Below are 8,958 nucleotides of genomic sequence, written 5' to 3'. Positions count from 1 at the left end.
TGATCTTGATGTGGCTATGCACCGCAGCGCGGCACAGACTCAACAATAACATTTTTCCGACGATTCGATGGAAATAGATATCGGATTATAAATCTGAGTTTTTTATTTTATTTTTATTTGAGCTGGACTTTGAAAATTCATAGAGTTGTACGAAAACGATATTTTTAGTTATAAACCGCAAGCGATCAGAGGACACTCGTCAACGATTGTAAATTACAATAGGTTTTGTAGTATATTACATGCTGTACGTTTTTTTTTTTTTTTTTTTTGTTCAATAAACAAATCGATTAAATGGTCAGTCGAAATTAATCTATCACAGCGATACTTTTAATACAATACTATTTGATGAGGGTTTCTTAATTAAATAAAAAATGAATGCTCACGTATAATATGTTCAGTATGAAAAAAATCATTTAAATAGATCGTTTGAAGATTAATCGAATATAAAATGTGTATGTAATGAAAACAGATAAACCAGATAATCAACTGTGATTTACATAACAACGTCTCACAAGCTACTATAATTTTCATACATTATCATCATATTGAAATGCATACAAAAATCGAAAAATATTTTCATTAAAACTAATTTACTGCTTTGAATATATATTTATATATATTATAGTTGTATACTATTAATTGTTCCCGTCCGAATAACAGATATTTCAAAATAAAATTGCACATGTTATTATATATATTACATTTATTTATTGTAGGTATTTCTAAATTTGTACTATTTATAAATATATTTTAATTTAAAGTGTATGAAACATATTTTTAAGAAATATACAAAAATAGATTATAGTGTTATAAACGAAAAATAAGTATAAATAAATAATAAGTAATTTCTATAATAGTTATCTTCTTTTATTATATTTTCTATTATATATTTTCACCAAACAAACATTACTATTATTTATAAATAGAATTTAAAATACATTCTAAAAAAAAAACTTACTACAGTAAATAAATTTTAGACTTAGATAAAACAAAAATCTACTTTAGTCAATTTTTGATACTTCCATATACTTTTAAGTTAAACCGTATGAACTTCTAATAGTACATTTTATTCAAATATTTTTCATCTCATATCCTACTATTCTTTCAGACTCTTAAAAGTTTTTTTTTATCAACGAATTTTAGAAATTCTTCCATAAAGTTTCAATATTAAAACCATTATATTCTATTTATTTTAATTCATCGACGAATCAAAATAATTTCGATTATATTAAAAATTTGTTTATTTATATTAAATTTAATTAATCATTATGTTTGTTTCAAATTTATATAAAAATAACATTAATTACAAGGATCACATGTTACTTTAAAATAATGATATTTTGTTTTCGTTATTAAACACCTAAAATAATGAACAAATAATGTTTTTGAAAATTATATTTCTCATTTAATATGTGTAAATTTATTTTTATTGAAGATAGGAGCAATTAACTATGAATAATAAACTAACCCAACTTAAATGTATAATTAAATATTTACATAAAGGAGGTAACTAATATAAGCAACGTTTATTTCATCGACAACATTAAACTTTAAGAAATACATTTAAAAGATAATAAAAAAAAAATAAGAAATATTTATTTATGTTTATGATTCACAACATAAATTATTATTCCACAATAATATTAAAAAATATGTACATTATATTATATGAGTTTAAATTTGATTTAATTTTCGTTAGCAAAAACAATCAATATGGTAGTGGATATTTTTTATATTTTATTATACTTACGAGTATAATCAGGGCACATAACTTTCAGCATTTATATTTTTTTTTTTGAGAGATCCTAGAATTACCTATGTCAGCTATAAATTTGTTTTAGATAACTAAGAAGTTAAATACAAAATTTTATGTTGCACATTTTTGCATATTTCAAAGTATAAGTGCTATTTTGCATTTTTAAGTTTTTTTCAGTTTTGCAGCGTTTAAAATATTTGTTCTTAATAATAACAAGTAATTATAGTAGTAATTAATTAGCATTAATTTTTATATTTGTAATTAATTCATGTTAATTAACTAATTCTTCTTCTTTTGGTTTAAATTATATATTTCTGTGTATCATATAGCGACGCGATCAAAATTTTAATAATAAAAGTTAAATTTTTTTTTTTTTTATATATATATATGATACGTGAAAATTGTTTATTTTTACTACATATTTAAGCGCTTATATGAATATTTTTAAGAGCATATTATAGAGCTTATAATTACTTATTTTAGAGCTATAAGTTATGAGTTATAATATATTTGGTAAAAAAAACATAATAACATAATATTATTTTTTTATTTCCCGTTTTATTAAAATTTCAAGTCATATAATTTTTAAAAAAAATTATTACTAAAGAGTACCCGATATACTACTATATACTCTTAAAATAACAGTACCGTTGACTGTTCGATAAAAATGATAAATTGTTTTCATTCCATTAGTAAACATTAACCTTATTAGAGAGATTAAAGAGTTTTACTTTTTTTTTTATATTTTTTTTTATCCATTGTAGAATGGATATAATATTAATTTTTCAAAAATATTTATAACCCATCCTAAAGTTATCACTGTGCCGTTATCAACCTTACTACCTAGTATATATCTTATAGTTTTATTATTTAAATTAATAAATGAATCCCTTATACTCATATTAACTTGTGATCGACCAAACGTAACGTTATGGAAAATATTCAGTGTCATGGTTTTTGATTTTGTAATTCAAAATCTTCCGATTTAAATTTACATATTGATAATAACTAGATATTTTATTTGTTAGAAACAAAAATAATTTTAAGACATTTTTTTATTTGATATTATGTGCGATAACACTAAGAATTTATAACGTATGCATACCTAATAAAATCATATAACAACTCAGGCTACTTATTTTATAACAAATAAATTGATTTATCCAAATAAATAAAAATGATTAAGACCAGACCATGAAGAGCTCTATTAGAAACCGACGGAAAATAGCGTATCATGCGGGATTGCGTCTTAAGCGAGTTTTGTATTAGCATTTAATGTAGATAAATAGGAAAAATAAGCACAAAAGTAAATTTAAAAAAATATTTATGCATTTAATAATTTAGAGTAAATTGCGTTGTATGTTTTAATCAGTATCAACTAGAAGTAAATATTATTTAATTGTTTTGAAAAAAATTACCTCGTTTCGCAACCCATATAGAAAACATGTATCATCATGATGTAATTGCGTGCTGATAATGGGTACCAAAAAGTGCAACGAGAGATGAGCACACTCAACTGTTCAGCTTCGTAATCAATGTAGAATAATAATAATGTTGAAATAAATAACTCAGGACTTTAAATATTAACTTTATTGAAATATTTCTTAGTCCGATTTATTTAATTTGTAAAATTATTCTAGGTCCAAATAATTAATTTATAAAACAAACTGGCATGATGGTGCGTGCATTAACAAGACTAAAACACGTCTGAATTGGGGTCTGTTCGGGACCCCCATAATACCCCGATCTCATGGGAATCTCTAATCGTTTGGTCATTTTACCCGTGTGCATCACCGGATGTGATAATTGATATGTGAATTCCATGTATGGAATTTTTTCTGTTAGATAAGGTTGTGGCCTATGTTTAATAATTCATGCGTGTAACTTCTGATTATTTGTCTTATATATATTTTAGGATATTTATCCGTATGGTTATTATTTTATACGTGATTTATACCTATCATTAATTGGTCCATTCGGTTAGTCATTATATTAATATATTTAGTATTGTCAACTCCTGTGTTTGTCACTCTTGTGTATTCAAGCATTGAAAATAAATACATTGACTGTAACACCCTTATGTTGTGGTTAAGAGCGTATCCTGATTATTATATTCCTAACTGTGTACCACCATGTGTAATTACTATACATGCCCGCCATAGTGGAATCATTGTGTTATTGTAATGCGATCGATATAGTATTTATATATATCTGTAACATTATATGATAGAGTGTATGCCCGTGGCATTATAATATGTATGCACATAAAAATGTACAATTATCGTTATAGAACAGGTCCCACGTGCTGCTAAACGATTTTTCAGGACTTAAACTACCATCTCGGACGTACTTCGTTCCATTAAGATCTAATACACCATTACAGTATACACGTATACAAAATAAAATAACTTCGGGTAATAATTTTGATTTTCAGTTTTGTTTTCACGTTTTTCTTCTTCGTTTTTTCGCCCAAGCGACAATTTCATGTCGTACATTTTAGTTTTGCATTATTATTATTTAAAGCAAAAAATCATTGTTATACTGGTATACAATAATATATACTCTAATCCATCAGCACGAAATAAACTGCAGATTCATCCTTGTGGTAGATGATCGTCAACAATGTTGTGCGTGGTTTTTCTCTTAGAGTAGGAGAGAACGTATTTTTGCGACTCATTATTTGTTAATAGCATTTTATTAGACTCTCGAACGTTACATTTCTCGTTTATAATTATTATTATTATTATTATTGTGATTTTTTTTTTTTTTTTTGTGAATTGTGGCGCTACGAGGGGATACTTCGCCTTTGCGAACAATCCTTCCCTTCGTATCCACATCGTTTATTAGCAACGAATAAAAAATAATAATCAACAACGAATAAAAGGCACTGCCCCTTTTAGCTTCGCCTTCAGCGCACATTTTGCTTAATTTCTAATTAAATAGTAGCTGTCTTTCGTGTTCCTCTTCTTCTCACTTTGAAAGCACTTGATGGCAGTACCTTTTTATTAAATCCCAGTTGCTCTCGGACTTGATCATGTAACCGATCATTTTATCCAGCTCGAAAAAGCCTCCAATCCGCCCTTCAAGCTCCCTTCGTTACCGCCACCAGCGATCGCATTGGAATATTGTGTGTTCTACATCGTCAACTTCTATTTGACAGTCTACGCACCTTGAATCTTCTCGATTCTTGAACCTATGGAGTTACTGACCAAAACCCCCATGATCCATCAGCACCTGTGTTAGATGATAGCCGACTAGATCAAATTTCTTGGTTGATCACTGCTTAACCTCCTTGATGAGCCTCCATATCCACCACCCCGTTTCATCTGCTTCCCATTCCTCCTGCCATATCTTGTAGGATTCCTCTCACTCTGTTGCTTTAATTTCTTTTTGAGCGGGTTCTGTTATTTTTGTATATATTTTTTGCCTTTCTCTGGCCAGTAAGTGTACTGGAATAAGCCCCGTTATCACCATTATCGCCACCGTGGAGACCGTCCTATAGTCCGACGCCACTCTTAATGCGATGGCTCTCTGCGGCCTTTGGTTTATGTTTACATTGGTTTTATAAACTAGAGCAACCGCCCAAACTGGAGCGACGTATATCAATTGTATATTTACTACATATTTGCTAGCAGTTGTCGTTTCCGCTGTCTTGAGCCACCTACATTTGGCATCAACCTTAATAGGGCGTATGATGTAGAGGATGCTTTCACCGTGACATTTTCCAGGTGCTTCTTGTATCCCAAGGCTCTACTTAGTTGGATTCATAGGTATCGCACTTGTTCCTTGAGTTGTACCGGAACTCCTCTAATTACGAAGATGGGTTTTTCGTACCCTCTATTAGTCGTTTGCATTATAGCTTCCGTCTTCTGTATAGATAGCTTAAGACCGTTCGCATTCATCCAACTCGCTACTCACTCTAAGATTGTATTCATAGTTTCCTCTATGATGGGTGTGTAAGCTCTGTTGCTACTACGGTTACGTCATCTGCAAAGGCCACAAATGTTGACGACGAAAATGTAGTGGATTCTCCAAAATCCACTCTGAGAAGGTTGTCGTAAATCACGTTCCACAAGAGTGGCCCGAAAACCGACCCCTGTGGAACCCCGCATGTTACGGTCTGACGTCCTTCCTCACCGAATTCTACCGCTTGGTCGCACAAGTAAATGCGAATAATTTCCAAAAGATACTCTGGTACTCTTTCTCTGCACAGTGCTGTGTTTCTCACCTTGCCAAATTAAATGAATTTTCTACATCTAATGCCACTACCGCGCAAAGCCTTTTCCGACGCCACGGTCCCTCTGCTGCTTGTTTTGTAATTTCTGATACTTTTGTAATAGTGTAGATTGTAGACCACCCCTTCCTGAACCCATACTGGCGTTCACTCAAACCACCAATGCTCTCTAGATATGTCTCTAGTCGTCTCATGATTGATGCATCAATGATGCGCTCGAATAGCTTACTGTGTTGAGGAGGCATATGGGTCGGTATGACGATGGCTGCTCTAGTGGTTTGTCTCCTTTCCGGAGAAGTACTAATTTTGCTGTCTTCCACGTCTTAGGAAAGGATCCATGTGTAAGGCACAAGTTGAATATTTCACTTAGAGTCTGTGGCTTCCTCACCACTATTTCCTTAATAACCATGGCTAGTATTCCATCTAGACCTTGGGTCTTACCCAATGGTATTTTGGAACTGGCTTTTATTACTTCAGCCGTGGTTACTTCAGGGAAAAATTGTTCTGAAAACCTTGGCCGCCATTTTATGATCGCTTTTCGAGGAAACAAGGTATCTACTGTAGATTCTAGTCTGCCAGGAAGTGTGAGTCCAGAAATTGCTCTCCTTCCCATCAGTTTTCTGGTCACAATTTTGTATGGTAACCCCATGGATCAGTTTCTATCTGATTGCATAAGTTGTGCTAGCTCACTTTTTTGCTTTTCTTTATTTCCCTTTTCAGTTTTTTTCCTTGCCTCCTTATTTTATAGATGTGTTATTTCTCTTTGAGCTAAGGTTTCATCATTGCAGCTCCTTTTGTATTTTCTTCTGGCTGCTAGGCATACTGACCTTAAGTTCACAATATCCTGTGTCCACCAGAAGACCGGCTATTTTCCTCTTCTATATTTGCCTTTAGGCATGCAGCTTTCCCAGGACTTCTTTAGAAAAGTGTTCATACATTCTACCCCAGCTTCTACATCCTTACTGGTAATGGGGTCTTCGGCTGATGCTAAAAACTCTTGAAGCTTTGTCGGATTATATTTCCTCTAGGCCTATCTTTCACCATGGCTGTAGTGACTTGGTTTTGCCTGACCCAATATAACATTAAATGTTATATATTTGTGCAGACTACCTGTATAATTGCCTAGAACTTTCCATTCTAGGACTGCATGACTAATTTCCTCCGAAACAAAAGTTAAGTCGATATATGACAGCGCCAACCTACCATCTCTGTATATCCGCACGAACGTTTGTCTGTCATCGTTGTTGCATGCTGTTAAGTTGAGGGATGACGTAAGATCTACTAATGCCTGCCTTTTTATGGCAAAATTCAATTTGAAATACCCAGTTCTTCCACGATATCATCTTCTTCAACCTGCTGGTCTATGTAAGAATAGCGATCTCTTCCCTCTGTTCTAAGGCTTTCAGTGCTCCTGAATCTTCCATCACCTTGGATATTGCCTCTACTAATAAAGTTGAGTCCTGTGAATGGTGCTGTAGTTCAACCAGCAAATCTCCCGTTTGTGTTTTCCGTATGTTTTGAACATTCTCTGCAGCCGATTTTACATCTGCCCTGTCTTAAATTTCCTCAGAACTTCAGAGTATGAGCTCTTACCCACCTTCACTAAAACTTCTGGAGGCCGTTGTCTTTCTCTCTTCGCCTTTTTACCACTTGCCACTCCGAGTTTCCATCAGTATCCTTAGTTCTGACAATATTGCCGATTTTGTATGTATCATATTTTGGTTTATCGTTCTCCCGTCTTCATCCAATCCACCTGTCTTAGTTTCTACTCCAATTTTCTGTTGCTGAGTATGACCTCCTATCTCTGGCCGTTGCTTGAGCAAATTAAACTGATTTTGTTGTGACTCCAACATTTTCTGTATTTGGAATTGATGTTCTATTTGCTTCTTCTTCATTGCTTCCATTGTTTCTTTAATCTATTCCAGCTATTCCCGTTGCTGTTGATGCAATTATTTGTTCTTTGTGTACTGTAACTGATGTTACTGTTAGACCGTTCGCAGCCTTTGATCGACGGTGTCTGTGAGCTGCGCTCTGCCAATTAACTTGTCCACTTTAAGGAGGTCCCTAAACACCTAGGTCCTTTACCGCTTCTTTAATTTCCCATTTCGTTTTGGTTGCCAAAGTAACTTCCTTTTCCATTTGCATCAAATGTATATTCACTTCTTCCAAAGCTCTTTGGTAAGACTTTTCTGCCTATGATCTGCTTATATTTGTCTTTTGCCTGCCAGAAGAAATCTTCAAGTCGGGTGTTTTCAGTTTTTCCACCAACTTTCTACCATTGTGCTCTTTATCTGCATGTTTAGTTGTCTCGGTTTGACTGGGAATCGATTTCCTTAAATCGACTAGTTCTGCAACCTTTGTCGTGCATTGTTCGTTATTTAGAGTGTCCATCGCAACAGTTTGCAACTTGAACGAATCACTGTAGCACTATGTATACGTTGCGCATTTGGCTCTCTACGTATACTCTTAATGTGATGTGTGGAATGACAAATGCCATAGTAGGCAGTGGGGACCTTTCCCAGTATCTGTTCCAGTACCTAATTAGTGCCCGTGTGTCAGGATATAAGATAGCGTGCCCGTTGTTGCAACGGCTTAATTACGGACCGCGCGTCGGTTAAGCGATAGCAATAGCAACTTACCGACTTTTCCAGCCGTACTGGCAGTATAATAATTTCAAGTTAGATGTGCCCCAAAGGCAAGAATTTTTATCAGGCCGACTCAAAATAGATAAAGACCCGATCACGCACTTTTTACCCATCTTGAGGGCGTCGAGAAAAGCGAATCGGACTACGGTATCTGTTTTAAAAATGTTAAAGAATAGAAGAGAAAAACATCGCGACGCGTAAACAGGTTCACTCATGAAGTTCAATGAATTATTATTTTTATTATTATTATTATTATAATTATTATTATTATTATTGTTATTATTATTATTATTATTATTATTATTATTATTATTATTATTATT

This window comes from Sipha flava, unplaced genomic scaffold (genome assembly GCF_003268045.1).
Source record: "Sipha flava isolate LNK unplaced genomic scaffold, YSA_version1 307_pilon_pilon, whole genome shotgun sequence".
Classification (NCBI taxonomy): Eukaryota; Metazoa; Arthropoda; class Insecta; order Hemiptera; family Aphididae; genus Sipha; species Sipha flava.
This window is presented reverse-complemented; position numbering follows the sequence as displayed.